The 21472-nt window shown below is 35.9% G+C and overlaps 1 protein-coding gene across 3 annotated transcripts in view; it reads left to right on the top strand.

Moving 5' to 3' along the window:
• The window catches only part of foxp1b (forkhead box P1b), a 287035-nt gene that overhangs the window by 14029 nt on the left and 251534 nt on the right, over window positions 1–21472 (top strand). For all 3 annotated transcript variants that reach the window (XM_056460382.1, XM_056460381.1, XM_056460375.1), the window contains exon 3: window positions 10783–10886. The gene's annotated coding sequence lies outside the window, so the exon portion shown is untranslated. The remainder of the gene's footprint in view (window positions 1–10782; window positions 10887–21472) is intronic.

Below are 21472 nucleotides of genomic sequence, written 5' to 3'. Positions count from 1 at the left end.
AGCCGTAGCAAGAGAAGTTGGTCATTCCAAATCTAGGATCTTACAGTGTAAAATTCACAATGTCCCTAACTCATTTAAGTCTCCCCAAAAGGCTGGTCATCATTGAAAGGCAAAAGCATGAGAGGATAAATACAGATAATGCAGAGAATCTCAATAGGCAGTCGAGTTTACAACGCAGCTGGAATTACACACCATTTACTCACTGTACAGTTGTACAGTGTTTCAACAGTACACTTAAGAGAATTATGACTGATCAAAACTCTGTTGATCAAACCTCTCAACAGCAGAAAGAATCAAAAGGCTTGACTAGCCTTTGCTGATGAGAATGTTTTTTTGGACCGTAAACTGGTCCAAATTTCGCTTCTGTGATGAAATTTAATTTAGTTAGGTCTGTTGGGAAACACATGTACATCATCAAATTGGGGAAAGACTTAAAGCATATGCAGAAGTCAGTGAAAGGTGGAGAAGGAAGTGTGATGCCTTTGGTAGCATTTGGCAGGAGTTGAGTTTCACATACAGCTCTATGACAGAATTAATATAATGTTTATTAGAAGCTACTTTGGCAACATGTGGTTTCTTCTCTTTGTTCATCACCCAGTCCGCTAGCAATTTTCAGCCAGGAGCCTCCTGTAACCCAGCAAATGAGTAAAGCAGTTCCTTGAAGATGAAAACATTGAAATTGTGCAAAGGGCAGCCCAGAGTCCTGATGTAAAAGAGTGAAAATCTCCATTACCCATAACTTAATTCTACACAATGAAGTGACATTATTTCTAAAAACAAAATGAAAGGTACTGTGCTAATGTTGATAATGTTTTGACTGAAAAAGAAAGTGATGGATAAAGTCAGAAATTTTGCTCTGCGACTTAAGAAATCTCTTATGATTCTCAAAATTGGTCTCAACAGCAAAATCGTGGCAGAACTCATACAGTGTGCGCCCCGGCTTAAGTGAACTGTGTCCTCTGCATCTCTCTAACGTTCTACAGCTGCAATCGATGCTGCCCAGGCCAACAGCAGGAGCAGGACAATGTGGAGATGATTTTCTGCTGCCAAGACTTAAGTAAACAAGCCAACAGTCCATTGCCCTGAAACCTTCACTATACAGGCTCAGCTTACACCAACCCAAAGACCTTGTTTTCATTTTGCTTGTTTTTACTAAACACTCTCACCCTGTAAGAAAGTGCATATCACATTTTTTCCCAAATGGCAACCTGTTGTGTTTGGTAATGTTATAGTGAGAAAAATAAAGTTTTTTTTAGTTGCATTGAACTGTACACAACCTTGGTATGTAGATTTCAAAGTTAAATTGAGACATTTTACTTAATTTAAAAATAATGCTAGTTTAAAGCTACTTAATGATCCTACAGTAGCTGTTCATGATTACAATGTGAAGAAAACACACTTTCCTTTTCTCAAAATATACATTTAGCATGACCTAATTTTACAGTTTCTCTAATTTCCCTAAGTCCAATGATGAATCATCTGAAAACTAGTTGATCAACACAAACCTCCAGTGCAAGCATAGCTGCTTAATTCTTCTACATTAGCGTTAATAAGGGTTTGCTCATTGGGGCCAGATATTCATAAGTGCCTGTGGCAACATTGCAGCCAAATAAAACCCCCTACAAATCCAACTTAAGTGTCAATTCAAAAATGTAGACGTTGATTATAGATAGCTAATGAACTATAAGTGGACATTATACAAATTTGTGATGGGTCTTCGAAGGCCAGTTACAGAAAATAAATTAGAATTGCAAGTGACTTGTTTTAGGAATAAAACCCAATACTGGGTTGTGGCTGGAAGGGCATCTGCTGCGTAAAACATATGCTGGAATAGCTGGTGGTTCATTCTGCTGTGGCGACCTCTGAAATAGAGACTAAGGCCCTGTTTACACTAATACGTTTTAGTTTTAAGTTTTGCTACGCTTGCACCTTCCGTCCACACTAACCTGGAGTTTTTTGGGCCCTGAAAATAAAGCTTTTTGAAAACACTGAAGAGGTCGTTTTCATTTATAAAAGCGTTGGTCCTCCATGTCAGTGTGGATGGGGGAAAATGGACATCTGAAAATGGAGGCATGGTTGCAGACATTCACATCTAGTTGGGGCTTTTCCCTCAATATTAAGTGCACAAAGTTCAGTCTTGCACCCTTTTCTTAAGTTCAGACTTCACAAGTTTGATATGGACAACAAAGTCCCAAGGACACATTGGGTAAAAACAGTGTACTTTTATAACCTAATTCGCATCACCCTGGCTACATTGTTTCACTGTCTTAGCATTAAAATGAAAACATGATATAAGGAACTGCCTATTTTCAGTTTGATATTAACAACTTAACAGACACTAAAATGTTGAGGCATCGTCTAGCTGCATATTTATATGATCGTTATCTTCACAGTACCCATATTTAAAACAAAACTAAGCCTATAACATAACTGCCTCTTTTCATTTTCATTGAAAAATGCGAAACATACCCTTTATTTGCTGAATATCAGTTTTAATATTCAACAATGGCCATTATAAAAGTATAACATACAATAAGTGTATACAATATAGGAAATAAAGGCAAGCAATCAGTCAAATATGCAGAATCAGTGTACAGTATGTGGTTACATAAATTAATAAATAAACTTATCTTTAAGACCATTAGATAGAGACGAGATGAATTAAATATTACGTTTAACAACTATAGTTAGATGAAATCCAATGAACAGTTCTAATGAACTGTCAGCACATGCCAGAGTGTTTTCAGCAGTGTAGTGTGGACGGAGAGCTGTTCAGTAATGCTAGATGAAGCACCAGTGTGGACGTGGATCGTTTTCATTCTAAAACGGCGTTTTAAAACTAAAATGTATTAGTGTAAACGGGGCCTGAGCTGAAGGAAAATGAATGAATGAAATTCATGTTATTGTGTGCGAACCTTGCAATTAATACAATTTCATTTATGAATTAAATGCAAATCTCCAAGGTTTAAATATATACTTTATTTAAAGTATGGTTTCTTGAATTTTCTTTTTGTAAAGTATTTTGATCCTTTAAAACATTGGTGAGATATTAAAATTAGGCTTGAAGCCACCCTACTATTCTAAAGTGGGCAGTAAACCTGTGGAAACAAAGCATGGATTTTTAAACATACTGCAGTGGAGAGAGGTTTGAATCCATCCATTTGGATAAAATTTTGCAATTGCTCCTTTATACTGTATGCTGCCAGTGTGTAAAAGTCAAGCTAAGTGGGTTTTTCATTCAGGCAGTAAAAATGATTGTTTTAGCACCTTACAAATAACAGCAATAATTGGATGTGCATATTACCTCAATCATCAAATTGTAAATGCTGCAGATTCTCTTTTGGAATTTAATTATATCGCAGCTTGTAATCGACTATAAACCCAAACAAAACAATCAAAACAGATATTAACAGGCTCAGCATGATAAAGGAAACAATCTTCTAAACTGAGATAAAGCATCTCACAGATTTCTCCAGCAACCCCCTCACCTTGTATTTGCTCTTGTGTGATCTCTCTGAAAGCATCAAAGGATGCGAGCTCTCTCTAATGTTTCTCTTCCTCCTGCCCAGAGAATAACCCTCGATCACACTGCCAGCATTCTTTTTTAAAAGCGCAAAGAAAGATGAATTTGGGCTATAAAGGCGCATATCACAAGGGCTTTTTATCCTAAATGGTCCTTAGAATTGTTATCTATAGGGATGGCGCATTCCCAGCACTGTCGTGTTCAATCAAGTGTCCACTTAGCCGCGGCCAGGAGTAATTGTCCCCAAGTGGGCCACACACTGACCTGTTAATGTCTGTGTTGACCCTCTAACCTTGTCAGCACGTCTAAGAGAAGAGCTCTAAATCATCCCCATCTCCTCCGGCTCTTTCCGTGCTGCCAGGTCAAAAGGGAGACCGCCGCAGGCAGACCACTCCCTTAAATTGTCCCATCTTGGGTAGGTCATTGTCTTGAGGATCAAGTCCAGATTCGGGATTCACACTTCTTTATTGCTGCATGGTCATTTTGCACTATGGCTGATGAAACGTTGAGGAGAGATGATTTTCCAGTATGTGTATGTGTGTGTGTGTGTGTGTGTGTGTGTGTGTGTGTGTGTGTGTGTGTGTGTGTGTGTGTGTGTGTGTGTGTGTGTGTGTGTGTGTGTGTGTGTGTGTGTGTGTGTGTGTGTGTGTGTGCGTGTGTGTGTGTGTGTGTTTTAATATACAATTTAAAAATAATGATTCTGATTCTAAAATATTGAAATTATACTAGTGATGAGAATTTTGGATAGTTTTATTGACTCGGACACCTGAGTCTCGTTCAGCGAGGTGAACGAATCTTTTTTCAGAGTCATTTTGTTCGTTTTGCCGAAATATTATTAAAATGTTATGAATTGCTTCCAAGCTCATCTACAACTACACCAAACGTTGATCACACTACAAACAAGTCATAACTGAGTCGAAAGGAGCCATGATTAGTTCACCTTTTGAGTCTTAGTTTTTGAGTCGTTCGTTCATCACATAACGGCATGTAAAGAGAGATGACTCGAGAGATGAACAGATCAAATCTTTTTCTGGCTCAGACTGCACATGATTGGCTTCTGTCTTTCACATGATGAACGAACGACTCAAACCGAGGACTCGAGAAATGAAAGGATCAAATCTTTTTCCGGCTCTGACTCCATTTGATTGGCTTCTGTCTTTCACGTGATGAATGAAGGACTCAAACCGAGGACTCGAGAGATGAACAGATGAAATCTTTTTCTGGCTCTGACTGCTTATGATTGGCTTCTGTCTTTCACGTGATGAATGAAGGACTCAAACCGAGGACTCGAGAGATGAACGGATCAAATCTTTTTCTGGCTCTCACTGCATATAATTGGCTTCTGTCTTTCACGTGATGAAAGAACAACCCAAACCCGATAGAACACTCAAAAAAGGAACAAATCTTCTACTCCACCTGCACAAATGTGCACTTGCTTAAATGAACGAATCGCTTCCTGAGAGGACTCATTGTTCTCAAACAGTTCTTGCAAATTGGAATAAAGTTTTCAGTCACATATTTATGAGTTTATGTAGATTAGTGTCAAAACAGTGTGATTTGTCATAATTCATTCTTTTTTTTTATTTATAAAAACAAATCGTTTTAGAAAACCTGGCTGTCTTTGCATGAGTCAATGATTCACTCATTGAGTCAATTCTCTTAAACACACTGATTAAGAACTGCAAAAAAGAAAAGAAAAAAAGTGCGAGCCAATGAATCATTCTTTCAGCCAATTTGCTGAAACAGATTCATCCAGTAATAAAAAAATAAAGAGGTCATTGATTAATTTATCCCGTTGATTTGTAAAAACATAACTTCATTGAGGAAGTGAAGCTTTGAATCATTCACTCAGCAAAATGACCTAAACAGAATCATTCAGTAAATAACAAAACAAGTCATTGAATCATTCATTAAATCAATTTATAAAATATTTATAAAATATTAGGTAGGTGAATTGCTCATAGAGTATTTTTCACTAGTCTCTATGTGGGGAAACTTGACACACAAATAAGTGGCAATTATCAAAATACTCTAAAGTGGCTGGTAGCTGGTTTCTTTCGAAGACTGACAGGGCTGGCAATTTGTGTGAAATGGGTGGATTAAAACCACATGTTGGAGATGCCGAGGGGTGTTGTGTTGAGCAGCTGGAATGCCACCCAAAAAAAAAAAAAGGAGCTGCGTCAAACCTGAGCAAGTTCTTTTGTGGCCAGAGGATCATGTTATTGCTTAGAGGTTACTCATTTATATATTGAGCATCCATTTGCAATGGTGCACTTTTTTTTGCATAATGATAGTATATAAATATATTTATATATGTATTTACAGTTGAATTATTAGCCCTCCTAAATTATTAGCCCCCCTGTAGTTTTCCCCCAATTTCTGTTTAACAGAAAGAATATTATTTTTCAACACATTTCTAAACCTAATAGTTTTAATAACTCATTTCTAATAACTGATTTCTTTTATCTTTTCCATGATGACAGTAAATAATATTTTACTAGCTATTCTTCAAAATACTAGTATTCAGCTTAAAGTGACAATTAAAGGCTTAATTATGATAACTAGGCAGTTTAGGGTAACTAGGCAACTTATTGTATAACGGTGGTTTGTTCTGTAGATTGTCGAAAAAAATATAACTTAAGTGGGCTTATAACTTTGACCATAAAATGTTTATAGAAAAACCCTGCTTTTATTCAACCCGAAATAAAACAAATAAGACTTTCTCCAGAAGAAAAAATATTATAGGAAGTACTGTGAAAAATTTCTTGCTCTGTTAAACATCTTTAATAATTTATTAAAGCATATTTAAAACAGAAAAACAAATTTACTGGAGGGCTTATAATTTGACTTCAACTGTATGTATAAATGTAAAAAATATGACAAAACATCATGACCTTTTAATGTTTTTATGTTTTAACTACTTTTTAAATGTTAATCAGGTTTCAACTAAATATTTTAAGCCAGTGGTCCTCAACCTTTTTATCACCATGGACCAGTCAACACTTGACAATTTTACCACGGACTGGGGGCGGAGGTTTGTAAGTTGCTAGGCAACCATCAACCGTTTTCTCAGAGGATGACAAGTTTTATTTATGGAGAAAATTACAAAGCACTGCAGTGTTTGGGTGTCTTCTGTTTGTCTGAGATAAGTAGTCTGCCGAAATGTGTATATTCCATACAAGTTGAACGGTCAGTTCTTGTCACATGACTCGTGGTGCACTATTATCACGCTGCTTTTGCACAAGCCGCACACCTCCATTGGAAATAACGAACTTGCGCGAACTCTAGAAAAGACGTGATGTGCGAACAGCCCCTAAAAGGCCCCCATAATTTGAAATCTCCAGCAGTTGACTTTCTTGCTGGAATTACCTGATTTGTTGACAAATGGGTTTTGAATCCATTCCCTGGCAGTTCACGGGTCTTTCACTGGGCTTTTTCAAAAAAAACTTTCCAAAGATGTCTGTTTCTTACTCATTTTGCTGCTTGTGGGTTAAGTTTGAGCACTCAAGTGACTGAGGGCGTACTCACACTATGCTATTCGAATCATGCCCAGGCCCGTTTCCCTGATCGTTTGAGAAGTGTGAGTGCTCTGAATCGGGCTCAGGCACGGTTCACTTGGCCGGCCCTGGCCTGGTTGGAAGAGGTGTGCCAGAGTGCATATCACTTGGGCTTTGGCGCGGTAGGCTTGTGTATGAGTGCAAAATGCACCTGAGCCCGAAACTGAAAGCGAAACATGACTTTTAAGGGGCTGTTTCATATGGATTTATTAATCATTCTTACTGTTCAATGAACGTAAACTGTCGTAGTTTATTAAAGCCGCAAACCCCTCACTGCATGGCAGCTGCACCTTCAGCAAACCTCCTAATTCCAGCAGCACGAGGACTTTATGATTGTTTATGAGCGTCAAAAGTGGCTGATCTGTTTTGCGAAATGCAGTCACACGCAGTCAAATAAATCAAACCACTTAAACGATATAACTAAAGAAATCTCACTGTGCTGAGCGAAAGCACCTACTGAACAGCGCATCATCGTTGTAAGCGTGCCCAGGCTCGAATGTAATGTGAATGTGGGCTGTCTGGGGAAACGGGAGGGGGGGACAAGCGTGCTTTGACCTGGTTCAAGGCAACTGTACATTGTGTGAGTACGCCCTAAGATAAAAGCAAGAAAATACGGTCATTTTTCTAAATAAAAAAAAATTTCAAAATAAAAGATCATTGAGACTCAGATAATAAATGAGACAAAAATAATTAATGATTTCTTGTGCAGCCCGGTACCAATTGATCCACAGACCGGTACCGCTCCACGGCCTGGTGGTTGAGGACCCCTGTTTTAAGCTACAAAGCTCAGTTAATGTTTGATCAATGAGATTGATTCAACTAAAAAAAGATTAAAACAGTAAGAATATTTACTGTTACTGTATATGTAATATTATAATATTATATGTAACATATAAACAGTAATAATATTTGCACACAACAAGATCACATTTGATTTTTTTTCCTTTGTCTCCTTCCTGCTGGTAAAGCTGACAACGCTTGTCTGATTTCTTTTTGTCAGGTCCTCTCTTTCAGTGAGATTTGGATGATCCATCTCTATATTGGAGTAGCTTTCACCTTTTCTTCACTTTCACCTGCCCCGCTTCAAACACTACAGTACTCATCTTTCCCTCTCTCACTCTGTCTTTCTTTCACTTTTTACCTGTAGTAATTTCCTGTTGCCCCTTTTAAACTCTCTATTTTTGGAGTTCAGTGATGTGAGAGTCATAAATACCGGCGAGGGGGCAGAGGGTCTTTTGGGATCGTGTATTTTCTGCAGCAATGACAAGAACGCGGGCGGCTAATCAGAGCGGCGCTTATCTGAAGCGCCCGATGCGGAATAGAGGAATGTGGCCAGCTAAGGGGGTTAGCGCTAGCTCAATTCCACACACAGGAATTACATGGAGATGAAGCTGTAATGCCAGGGTTGACTTTTATCGAGTCTGGTGGGGACAGACTGAATATGTGGCACTTTAGCAGGGCACAGGCATGATTTGGATATGTACTGAAGAGTTTTTATTTAACCTAATGACCTCTTTATTTATTTAATACACTGTTGAAGTCAGAATTATTAGCCCTCCTGAATTATTAGTCCCACTAGATACTTTTTCCAAAATTTCTGTTTATAGGAAAGATTTTTTTAACACATTTCTAAACATAATAGTTTTAATAACTCATTTCTAATAACTGATTTCTTTTATCTTTAACATGACACTACATAATATTTTACTAGAAATTTTCAACATACTAGTATTCAGCTTAAAGTGCTTAATTTAAAGACTTAACTTGCTTAATTAGGTTAATTAGACAAGTCTTTGTATAACAGTGGATTGTTCTGTAGACAATTTAAAAAATATAGTGCTTAAGGGGGCTAATAATATTAAAATGGTTTAAAAAATTAAAACTGCTGTTATTCTTGCCTAAATAAAACAAAAGACTTTCTCCAGAAGAAAAAAATATTATAGGAAGTACTGTAAAGAAATTCCTTATTTACATTATTTGGGAAATATTTGAAAAAGAAATCAAAATTCACAGGAGGGTTAATAAGTTTTAATTCAACTCTATACTGTGAGATTAAATACAGATTTTTGTTAAATTATTGTATCTAAAACAAAAAAAAAAAAAAAGAATTTATTTATCATCTATTATTGTAGCTTTTAATATTTTAGTCCACATTTTATTTTATCCATAAAAATGTGGGTTGCACTTTATTTTACAGTCTGCCTGTATTTAATGTGTACCTAACATGCCTTAGAGAATGCTGTTTAATATGATGTAACTACATGGGTTAAGATTAGGTTTAGATGTAGGTTTAGGGATAGTACCTTGTTATTACCCGCTTTGTGTTGTGACTGTAATAAGTGCATAGTGTACGCATACCAAACTGCACTGTAAAACAGTGTGCGGTCCCACTTTATATTCAGTGTGCTTAAGCACTATATTTAAATTAATCGTTTGGTACAATACACTTTTTGTGAACATCTTTTACTGTATTTTTCAAAATAGTTGTATCTTTAATATTTTCTAATATCGGTAATTATTTTCTGCAATTACATTTATAGTTATACAGTTGACCAATCCATACATTCTTAACCCATAATTTAATTTAATTTAATTTAATTTAATTTAATTTAATTTAATTTAATTTAATTTAATTTAATTTAATTATTTTTTAAATTGTAATTTTATAAAAAAAATATTTAAATTATTTTATATGTAAATAAAAAATAAACAGGGGGCTAAAAATTCTGACTAACTGTATATATCACAGAGTAGTAAATTCTTGCTTAACCTAAAACATACAAAATATGAAAACAGTATTTTCATGTTTAGTTACTATTGAGATATCTTTCTTTGTTTTCTCATTGTGTCACAAGTAATCAGTGTGTCATTATCGTTTAGAAAATGTATATAAAAATAAAACAAGTATGTTAAAATTGTGGCAGTATTCATGATATCGGCTAATTTGAATGCCCTCAAAAAATCAGTTGAATAAGACAAGTCAAACAATTTGCCCTCAAAATGCCACCACGAGGACCTGTGTCGGGTTTCCGAGGACAGGCACTCCTCTCCATTTTCGTCGCTTTCTGTTTTCTTTTTTTTTTTCTCACCTTCTAGCATTCTTTTACCCCCTCCTTTTTGCTTTCACACTCTCTTTTTGCCTCACTGTCGCTTTTAATGAGAAGACACTGGGGTAAATGCTGACCTCTGCAATAAGCATTTTTACTACGCAAATCACCTCCACTGATGCTGATTGGCCAAAGCTACGTGTCACCGACTTACGGGATCTGACAAAGCGTTCCAGAGAATTCACTCTAAGTAGTGTGTGTGTGGTCGCAGTGTTTCTTTAAATGAGTCGTCCCTCCAGTCAGTGTCATTCATCAGAACAGCAATGCAGATTGGAGCTGATTATCAGATGCTCCATGTAAATATCACAAGTGTCAGAAATGCTTGTCTGTTAAAAATCTGAAAATGCGTTAAGATGCATTTAGGTCACTTCTGGAATTAATTTGTCACCAAATTAAGCATTTGTGGTCTGATTTCATCACGTTTTTGCCGTTTTCCTTTCTCGTTTGAGTCATCATCCAGGTTTATGTGGGTTGAGTGAATTTAAGGGAGTTCCCCCACCTTTAGAGAATGGTATCAATTCCTGTTTGTAATTTTGCTGATGTTAATACGCACTTGTGTGTGTGTCTTTGTGTTTTTACTCATTTTGTATTTCAGATTGAACTGGCTGTGGCACGTCCAATGGTTCCACCCCTTTGGTCCCTTCTCTGAATTCTGATTGGAACAATGGAAGGCCAGTCTCCTCCAAACAAGTGACTCTGGTATGTTACTTTCAGAATATTTTTCCTTGAAACTTTGCAGTATTTTTTGCTGTGCTATATTTGCATAGCAGTAATAAGGATGTACAGTATGCATCTGGGTCTAGTTTCAACCAGAGATTTTTTTTTTTTTCTTTTACGCTATTTTAAAGTTTTTTTTAGAGTTGCTTTTTCACTTATTTAATTAAAATGTTGTTGACATTAGGCTTGGGCGGTATCCAAATTTTGATAAGTCAAGACTCCTCCCTATTTTACCTCGGTATCCGGTATTACCGTGCATAATAAAAAATTGATGATGTAAGGCTCAGACAGCGTCACCAAACTGTTGGCTGTGTCTAATCCAATCAGAAACTGAATACTGTATATGCGACCTTAGGTTCGCGGTCACCTGTTTTTCTTGTTCGTATTGATCTGTGCGGGACGCTCTCTCTCATTACACCTGAGTTACCGACCACTCCCGCGCTTTATTTGGAAATTTATTCCCACACTGCAAGAAATCTGGTCGGGTTATATATAAATAGTAAAAATAACCCATCGAAAAAGGCTTTAAGACCAAGCGGAGTCCTGGTGTGACTTCAGTTCATCCGTTTTGGCCAATGCAAACAATTATTATTCAAGAGTCCAGCATCCTGCTGTGCAAGAAAACATCTGACATAAGCAAAGTCACTTTTCACTATTGTATTGTTTTAAAAATAGAAAACATTTGACACGTTACTTTTATTCTAGAAATCTTGGACCTTATTCCTGAAACACTTTTACAAAAGAGACTAGAAAAATTGTGAAGCTCTAAATTATTATTATTATTATTATTATTATTATTATTGTTATTATTATTATTATTATTATTATTATTATTATTATTATTATTATATTTCAGCTTTTTTATTATTCAAATGGCCAAATTCTGACTGAAGAAAGTTGAATGTGCTAGCCAGTTTGTTTTTTGCTTAGTAAATTATACTAGGCTAGTTTTTAATTTAAAAACGTGTCTTTCTAATGACAAATATTTGTTATATTTCTTTATTCTAAATATTTAGGAAATATTTTTGGTACAACAAAAAGTGTGGTTATGATAAGAATCCAAGAAGCTAATTCAGCTAAAAAATAGTGCTTAAAATGTACAATAATTAAGTAGAAATTGAGGTTAATAACTGCAAAATGGTCCACTTTTTGTGAAAAAATTTATGTATGTGAAGTAACTTCTGTAGTTTATTTTTTCAGGACAAATATTAGTATTATTATTATCTCCATTACCATTAGGGTGAGAGATATACCAGTATTAAAAATAGATGTTATGTTTAAAAAATAAAATATCATTATTGTATTGATTAGGATTTTGACAATATGTAAGAAACCATGATGGTTCAAAGTAAATATTATACATGCAGTAATATGACTGACTAATAATCTAGCAGCATTATGGAGCAGCAACCTGCCGCATGTTTATTTCCAATTTAGTTCATTCAATTCCCCTACAGCGCATGTCTTGGACTGTGGGGAAAACAGGAGCACCTGGAGGAAACCCATGTGAACACTGTGAGAACATGCAAACTCTACACAGAAATGCCAACTGGCCCAGTTGGGACTTGAACTAGCAACCTTCTTGCTGTGAGGTGACAGTGCTAACCACTGAGCCACTGTGTCACCCTTATTTTGTTTCATTCATTAATTATTATTTTTATTGTAGATTTCACAATATGTAATTTTGTTTTAGAATTTGTTAGCCACAGTAATCATGTGGTAAGAAATCTGATACTGTGATACGATACTGACACGATACTTTTAATCTTATTGCTGTTTTAGAGGTGGGCATCTGACCAAATTAAGCACAGTCATTATTTGATTTTGTAAAAAAATCATAAAAATCTGAGTATAGGATGCTTCAGTAAGTCTCAGTTTATTCTTATTGCTATCTAGGAGAAAAAAAAACATTAAAGAGACATTAAAGAGATCTTTTCTTTCTTGTGTACTAGAAGAGTAATCCTGAAACCCCAAAATTCTTAAGATCTTTTTTTATCTGGCCTGGTTTTGTTCTCTGTACGCAAATGTTGATACTTCTGCCCATTTGCCTTTGACCCACTTTTCGTGTCACTGTCCCTTCACACTTTTGCTTTGCTGTCATACTCTCGTCTTCCTGTCTTCACTTTTTCAGCGTCGTTCTTGTACATTTGCGACCGACAGACCATTTTCTGCACTGTAGACCTGGCAAGATGCCAGTCCCCGCCTTTGCCCCCGATCAGAAGCAAACGTGACATTTGTGCCGAGGTAATGGAATCCTTGCGCAATTAAATCCCCGACTGCGAAGCAAAGTCGCTCCTTCCATCCCTCCATCCCTCGCCTTTCCTTTCATCCGCAGGAGGGAAGGCCGTGATGATGAGACCATCTCAGCACGTCTCCCTTCTTCTCTGCTCTCCACGTCACTTTTTGTTTTTAACTTCGCCACATAAACATCCCTCCGCCTAGCAATTAATTACCACAAATGTCAATTAACCCCCTTCCTTCTCAAAAAAAAAGCCTGTAATATCGTAGGAGAATTAAATTTCAATTATAAAAATTACATTGGAAGGCGGCAGCATTAAATTGCTTTAATGAATTGTGCTGAAGGTGACAGTTGTTATTTTGCAGCCCGTCGTGGCAGGAGACCCTCCGCCAGCTCTGATACAGTGTGAAGTGGAGGATGAATAGAGGAAAACAGAAGGCTGGGAATGAAATGAGTGTTGAGAGGATGCATTTCCTGCAGTAACGGTAGCCGTAGCTGTACGTAATGCCTCATTTGTGGGATACAGCGGGCAATGGCGTGAATCATTGTTCTGTGCCAGTGAGAGAAAGCACTTAGGGGTCTCTCTTTCTCCATCTCTCTCTTAGTCTTTTTATCTTCTTTCCTCATTTGACTCGCACAACTGCTGATGGCACATTTGCCCACTGGTTGTGCTCTGGGATCGTTCATCCATGCGTTATCTTGTTTAAAGGAGCAATACTACTCCTATATGTCGTTCCAAACTTGTGTGACTTTATTTCTTCTTTCCCATGCTGATTGTTCACAAGACGGTTTCGAGTTTCAAAAAGTCACAAGGAAAGGTGAAAGTATCAGAAGCATGGTACTTATGACTCACGTGCTATATTACAGGTTTTTTGAATTCTTGTGAAAGATCTGTATCAGGGACAGACCAAAATATGAGTCATTTTTGGTGACTTTGGATCATTGACAAGGTCACCGAACATCAATCAATCCATCAATAAGTAAAATGTAATTATATTACTTAAATGTTTATTTATTTAATTTAAAATGCACTCTTTATGTCTGACACTTCAAACGTATATGCATACATGAGTTTGTATGGAGGCATGAATGGTTGCAAAAATAGAGAGAGGTCATCTTACTGTTTTTTTCCCCAGAGTTAGTTTAATGCAACAATAAAACGGTTGTTACCATGTCCTCATCATCTTTCGTGGATAATAAACTTTGGAAAGTCTCAGCATACACTTGCACATGAGTTAGACTAGATTAAGATGTCTCAACCTATTTCCACCATCAGCGATTAACATCTCGTTTTGCTGACGATGATGTTCCTCGTTCATCTGATTGTGAAAGGATTGAGAGAAGTATTAGATTGTACCTTGGTGCTCATCATATTTAAGTTTTATCCTATAGGAGGACAAAATCACAAGATGAGATCTCTATAACATCATTTTTTTCTGATTTACAGCAGATTAAATGCTAAAAGTTAAATGGAAAGTGACTTTTGATTTAGGATTGACAGACTTGCAGTAGAGGAAACAAGTTTTCAGCACGTCACCTCTTTTCTTAGAAAACCTATTTCTAAATGTGCTGTTGACTTGAAATTTATCCAGATGTTGGTAACAACGAAAGAAATCCATATATGCTAAGAAAACAAAATCAATTGGTTTAAAAATGAATTCATGCGTAATAAAATGAAATTATGCAGGAAAAAAAGTATGATGAACATGAATAAAGAGAAGTAGAAAGGCAGTGAAAGCTCAGACAACAGCTGAAATCTCTCAGTAGTTCTTCAGCAACCCTCTGCCCTTCATCAGTGTAATTGAATATTAGCTGCTTCAGTCCAACATCTACATGAAGATGAAACCAGTGTGGACATTTCAGCAAGACAATGATCCAAAACAGCCAAGGAAACTTTCAAATGCTTTCAGAGAAAGAAAATCAAGCTGTAGAATGGCCCAGCCAATCACCTGACTTGAATTCTCCATTCTCCATATGAGAGACATCTTTAAGCTGTCGTCACCAAAAAAACCTTTTATATAAAGTATTAAATGCCTGTCAGTAGTTCAGTACTTTCTTCTTGTCATTTCATTGTTATTACACAAAACTCATTTTTCAGATTTTTGTTTTGTTTTACCAAAATCTGGTTAAATTTTCAATGCATGTGTCCTACACAATGTTTGAAGACCCATATTTTGGCCAAGATTTATGCTGCAAATACAATAATGTTGCTTCTTTTCAAATAATTAAAACACATCTATGTTTAGTGCTAATACACCTATTGAATTGTATTAAAGTAACACAACTTTTGTAATTCTGTTGAATCAGTATTTCTATTCATTAATTACAGTTAATATTTAAAAAATATATAAACATTACATATATTTCAGTTTGAACGTCTAAAATTCTCCCCAAATTAAACATGTGCTATTCTATTCCTATTCATTTTTTAGCTTCACGCACTTACCATATGAAGACTTTTTATTTGTGTAATTGGTTTGTTTTCGTTCTAGAAGTAACATCTGTGACAACGTTGAACTTTGATGCATAACCCTTGAGCAATAAAATTATGCAGACAGACAAATTATTGTAATTGTATGATTGGCCATCAGTCAGTTGGGCAGAAAAATGCTGTTTAGTGAATTGAGAGCAGATCGAATCATGTTTTGGCCAGTTGCTTATTTGTGGCTGTGCAATTAACAACAGCCCGACAGACACACACATAGTTCAAGACCACCCCGACGGCCATGGAAATGGAAGCACTGTGTGATGTTTTTCTTTTTCCAAGCATCTGCTTATTGACTGCCATCCACAGGGCCGGACACACACACACAAACACACATACATACATTTACACTGGGCCTGCAGCTCTGTGACCAGGCCACTGAAATCCTACACTCATTTAACAGAGGCTCAACATACGGCCCACTTCACAACTTAACACACACACACACACACATGCACACACACGCACACACACTTGGAAGTTCATTAGATCAGTATCCTGTCTTAATTGCCTCCGTGTAACACACACCACACGCTAATGCAGGGGGTCTCAGGGCTGGATTTGTTCACCTCTCTCAGGACTGTATTTGGAAATGCCTTTGTTGTGCTTAGATTACACGTCCTTGTTGTTGAGGCCTGTTTGTTTCCCATCCTGTCGTCTTTCTGCTAATTGTTTGATTTCACTTTTCTGTAGTGAGACTTCAGGTGATTTGATAAATAAATTTGCATATTAATTTTTGAGTATGTGTCATTTTCTTAGAAAAGGTCCGTGATGAATCAGTTAATTACTCATACGTTTTCTTGCACCTTTTTTCTTGTTAGATAAACTGGACAATTGCCACAAGGTGGTACCTAATATACTCAAAACTATTTCGTAGTTGTTTCTCCAGTAAAAATATAAGTAAATTGTCTAATATCTGTCATTTAGAGGCTCAATTTCTTTCAAATTTGAATCATGCTTCTCTTTTTGTCATTGATCAAATAAGATCAAAAGAGAAAATTGTTAAATTGTTTCTATTATGATTTTTATCATTTTAAACTTTAATATTTCAGCTTGAAAAAAGCACCAAAGTTATTCTTTGTCCGTAAACAATGTTTTTAAAACCTTAGTTCAGAGTCCTGAGATTGTGGGCCTCTAGCACAGGATTTTACTTCGAAAACTTTAGATTTTTTTGGGGGGTCCTAGACATGCTGATTCACTGTTTCGACCTCTCATCTGTATCTTTAATCTTCACCAGCACATGTAGCCTCTGTTTAGAAAGTAATTCTGTCATTCTGAGTTCATAATAGTCCCAAAGGTGATGATAATAGTTAAACATGGCAGTTTGTTCATGTTTTAGGTTGCTGAAAGAATCATTTGGTTCTCTTTTGTTTTTTCGCGCTTCACTCTCGTGTTTGTCTGTTGCTGAAAGGATATCAAAACACGCAAGTTATTATCATCAGCTCAAGAAGTTTGTTATTTCAAATATAGATGCGCACACGAGCTCTCTGAAGAAAGTGACACCACTCGCACTTAGACTGCCTCGTAAACAAAAACAGGACACAGCAGATTCTGTTCTTCTTGGCTTTGTGGCTGTTCATCAAGACAACGGCAAGGTTTGTTTGAGCTTGGGTCAACCATGGCTTGTTATTATATGTTTATAGTATTACGGTGTAATGTCTCTGCTGTGTATTTAAAAATGGCACTTCCGTTGCTTTCATTCTCCTGGCTTGTGCACGAGCTAGCTAGACGTTTCTCTGTAAACCAATAGCGTTCAGCTGTGCGTCTTGCTCCGCCCTTTGGTACCCTTTTGTTGTGCTAGCTACACTGAAAAAAGTGTTGCATGCAAAACTGTTGCAAACAATTGATTTGTGTTGAATTTAAACAAACAAATTAAATTGAGCGATGTTTAACTTAATTTGTTTGTTTAAATTCAGCCAAAAATAATTGTTTTCAACCACTTAACGTAAAAAATTTTGTAAATCCAAGGAATCATCTTTTGAATAATTTTTTTCAGTGTACCCTATGGAAAGGGTACCCAAAAAGTGGTACAGTACGGTTCACTTTTTGGTACCTTTTGACAGTGGTAACGGACATAAAAGCGTACCGAACTGTACCGTACTATACAGTACCACTACCATACCACTACAGCCATAATATACTGTCTGATACACAATGTTGACATGAAAGAAAACTTTCAATGTGGATTCACCTGAAAGCCAATTTTTGTGTAAGTCATATCTACATGTAAGGAGCTTTAACTGACAAGGCTTTAAAATGCATAAGAAATTATAATGTTTGTAGCTTTAAGAAAGATTAATTCTTAATCATTCATACAGACTGGAGTTTTTATTTTATTTACATTGTGTATTCAGCAATAGGAACTGAATAATCCAAAGCACTGCACATTTTGGTTGTATATTTGTTTGGTTGTATTTATGCTAGTAATGCTAGTCATTTTTTTATCGTGAAAATGTTTTCATATTGCTATATACAGTTGAAGTCAGAATTATTAGCCCCCCTTCGATTTTTTTTTTTATTTTTTATTTTTATTATTTTTTATTTATTTATTTATTTATTTATTTATTTATTTATTATTTTTTATTTATTTATTTTTTTTTTAATTTTTTTGGAGAAAGTCTTATTTGTTTTATTTCGGCTAGAATAAAAGCAGTTTTAAAAAAAAATAAAACATTTTAAGGTCAAAATTATTAGCCCCTTTAAGCTAATTTTTTTTTCGAAAGTCTATAGAACAAACCATCGTTATACAATAACTTTCCTAATTACCCTAATCTGCCTAGTCACTTTAGGCTGTATAGAAGTGTCTTAAAAATGTCTAGTAAAATGTTCTCTACTGTTATCATGGCAAAGATAAAAGAAATCAGTTATTAGAAATGAGTTATTAAAACTATTAATGTTTAGAAATGTGGGGAAAAAACAGGGGGCTAATAATTCACTTCAACTGTAGTTGTGTTGCTGAAATAGGACAGTTTTTCCTAGTATTTGACAACCCTGTGTTATAGCATGACTGTGTATTTTTTTCTTAAGATTTATCAAGAAAGAACACCCATTCGATTCATCTTCTTTTTAGGTGCAACAATTGCAATATTGTCATCACTTCTCATTAGTGACTTTTCTTTCATTAAGTGTGTTAAATCAACAGTTTAACAGCAAATCAGTGTAATATTAACGGCTACCTCAGTGGAGTTTATTTAGTCTTATTCACTGTCTCTTTTCCGCCTTTACAAATGCTTGCAGTTACACCTAGCTTCCTAACTTCCTGTTTCGCTGGATGCCTGACCGGCGCTGGGTCTATGTTGTAACGATGAATATCAGGAAAAGAGCACAAGTATAGGATGGAGTCTTGGGCAGCTGGCCCAGTGTGTGTGTGTGTGTGTGTGTGTGTGTGTGTGTGTGTGTGTGTGTGTATGTTTGTATGTTTGTGTGTCTATGTGTGTGTGTAGGAAACAGCAAAGCAACTTGCAGCATATTAACGCCCATATCTCTTATCTCTCTCCTCTCTTTTCACTTTCCTGTTTGGACTCGAAGGTGATTGGAGGCACAGGCTGTGACAGTTGACGGAAACAGAGAGAAAGAGAGGTTTGAGGTTTATAAAATCTTTAATCAATTATTAAATAACACATTTACTACATTTAATAGAAATATTGTTCAAAGATAATCACAAAATATATTTCGCTAGATACAAAAGGACAGTTATTCTTCACACAGACCAAAGAGAGAGAGAGAGAAATAAAAAAAGAAAGTATTTGTTTACAGTGTAATGCTAGTTAAAGATGTGGTTTCACACAGGATGTGCCCCTCTGCTTTGGGCTGACGAGGACAGGCTGGAGATTGGGTTGGTGGCCTATATTGTGAACTGGTCTGGATTCACCAGTACACCCTCAACAGTGTTTCTCTTTTGGGGCGTAGAGAGATGAGAAGAGGTTAGAGCAGGTCACTGGGAAAAAGAGGGGATGGAAAGGACGGTTGAGAGTGTGTGAGCGTGAGGGGAGTTTAATTGTCTCCGATATGTTGAAAGGTCATGTGTTTTTTTTTTTCAATCTTTTACCTTTCTTGTCACCGCAGTGAACCAAACACAGTCCCACAAGCTGAATCAAACAGCCCACCGCTGCTCTATTGTACTGAATCAGCGATTAGCATGTGCCACTCATAGTCATTCGAGGTGGATGTTCTTAGCAAACCATAAAAACCATCAACATGCAAATCAGATACACCCATTTTTTGTAAAACTTTCTACTGCAAGTGGAACCAATTTTAATGTCTTTTTCACTTTACATCAGTGTTTTTTCTTAAGGCGAGACATAGTTTATTTATGCACCTGTCAATTTTAGAGATTTTTGGGCTTTTAGGCTTTTTATCAAGTGTTTTCATTTTAGTCTAATGTCAAGAAATCATCCAAAATTCACTTTTAGTGTTTCTTTTGTCATACTATATCAGTCTGTGTCTGTAGATTACGATTACACGACATATTTTTAAGGCCATTTTCTCAAAATAAGCCATACAGTAAATCTCAGAAGTTCTCAAGAACTTCATTCTTATCTCTATAGTAATTTTTTTTTCTTTTCCTTTTTTTTTTTTTACAAAGTGACATGTTCATATGTAATTAGCTTGATTATGATTATATACATAGTCTCATAAAATAAATAATTGTATAATTTTTTTTAAGAGTTAGGAAAAATGCTCCCAAATTCCCCTCATTAAACACTTAAAAATAGGTTAAAAAAGAAGCAAGTTAAGTTAAGCCTGACTTTATCCAGTTTATTGTTGTTGTTGTTTTGTGCAAAAAATGTACACTACTGGTCAAAAGTTTAGGGTCAGGTTTTTTTTTTCATGTTTTTTTTTTTATTAATATTATTCTGTGGCCTTTATTAAATGTAAAAAAAAACTTGTTAATTAAATATTTAATTTATTATTTTTAATTTATTATTTTTAAAATAACTGCTTTCTTATTGTATATAGTATATAGCTAGAGAAATTATTACTCCAGTCATTATTGGTTTTATTACTGTTACCATTATTAATAATACTACTTTTAATAATAGTAATAGTAGTAGTAGTAGTAGTAATAATAATAATACTAAATATTAGAGCAATTTCTAAAGGATCATGCGACTCTGTAGACTGGAGTAATGAAGCAAAAAATTAATATTTAAAATCACTGGATAAAAATTTATCAAATTATAAACCACTTTTGAACGATCATTTTATAGTGCAATAAAATTTTTGATGAAATGAATGCAGCCTTTGGTGAGTAGAATAAGCTTATTCAATCATTCATTCATTTTCTTTTCGGCTTAGTCCCCTTATTAATCTGGGGTCGTCACAGCGGAATGAACTGCCAACTTATCCAGCATATGTTTTATGGAGCGGATGCCCTTCCAGCTGCAACCCAGCACTGGGAAGCATCCATACACACTCATTCACACACATATACTACGGTCAATTTAGCCTACCTAATTCACCTATACCACATGTCTTTAGACTTTAGACTTGAAACCGGAGCACCCGGAGGAAACCCATGCGAACATGGGGAGAACATGCAAACTCCACACACAAACGCCAACTGACCCAGCTGAGGCTTGAACCAGCAACATTCTTGCCGTGAGGCGATTGTGCTACCCACTGCGCTATCGTGACACCCCATAATAAGCTTATTTTAAAACATTTTAAAATTGTACTGACCCCAAACTTTTGACAGGTAGTGTATATACATTAGCACATATTTAAACAATGCCTCATTTGCACAGTAGGGTATATGCACAGCTAGTGTTTCTTCCCATACCGATAAACTTCCAGTGAGCGGTTAATGTGACTTTAAAAATTTTATACTGTTCCTTTTACAGC

This window comes from Danio aesculapii, chromosome 6 (assembly GCF_903798145.1).
Source record: "Danio aesculapii chromosome 6, fDanAes4.1, whole genome shotgun sequence".
Lineage (NCBI taxonomy): Eukaryota > Metazoa > Chordata > Actinopteri > Cypriniformes > Danionidae > Danio > Danio aesculapii.
Note: the sequence above shows the minus strand (reverse complement) of the source record. Positions and strands in the feature narration are given on the sequence as shown.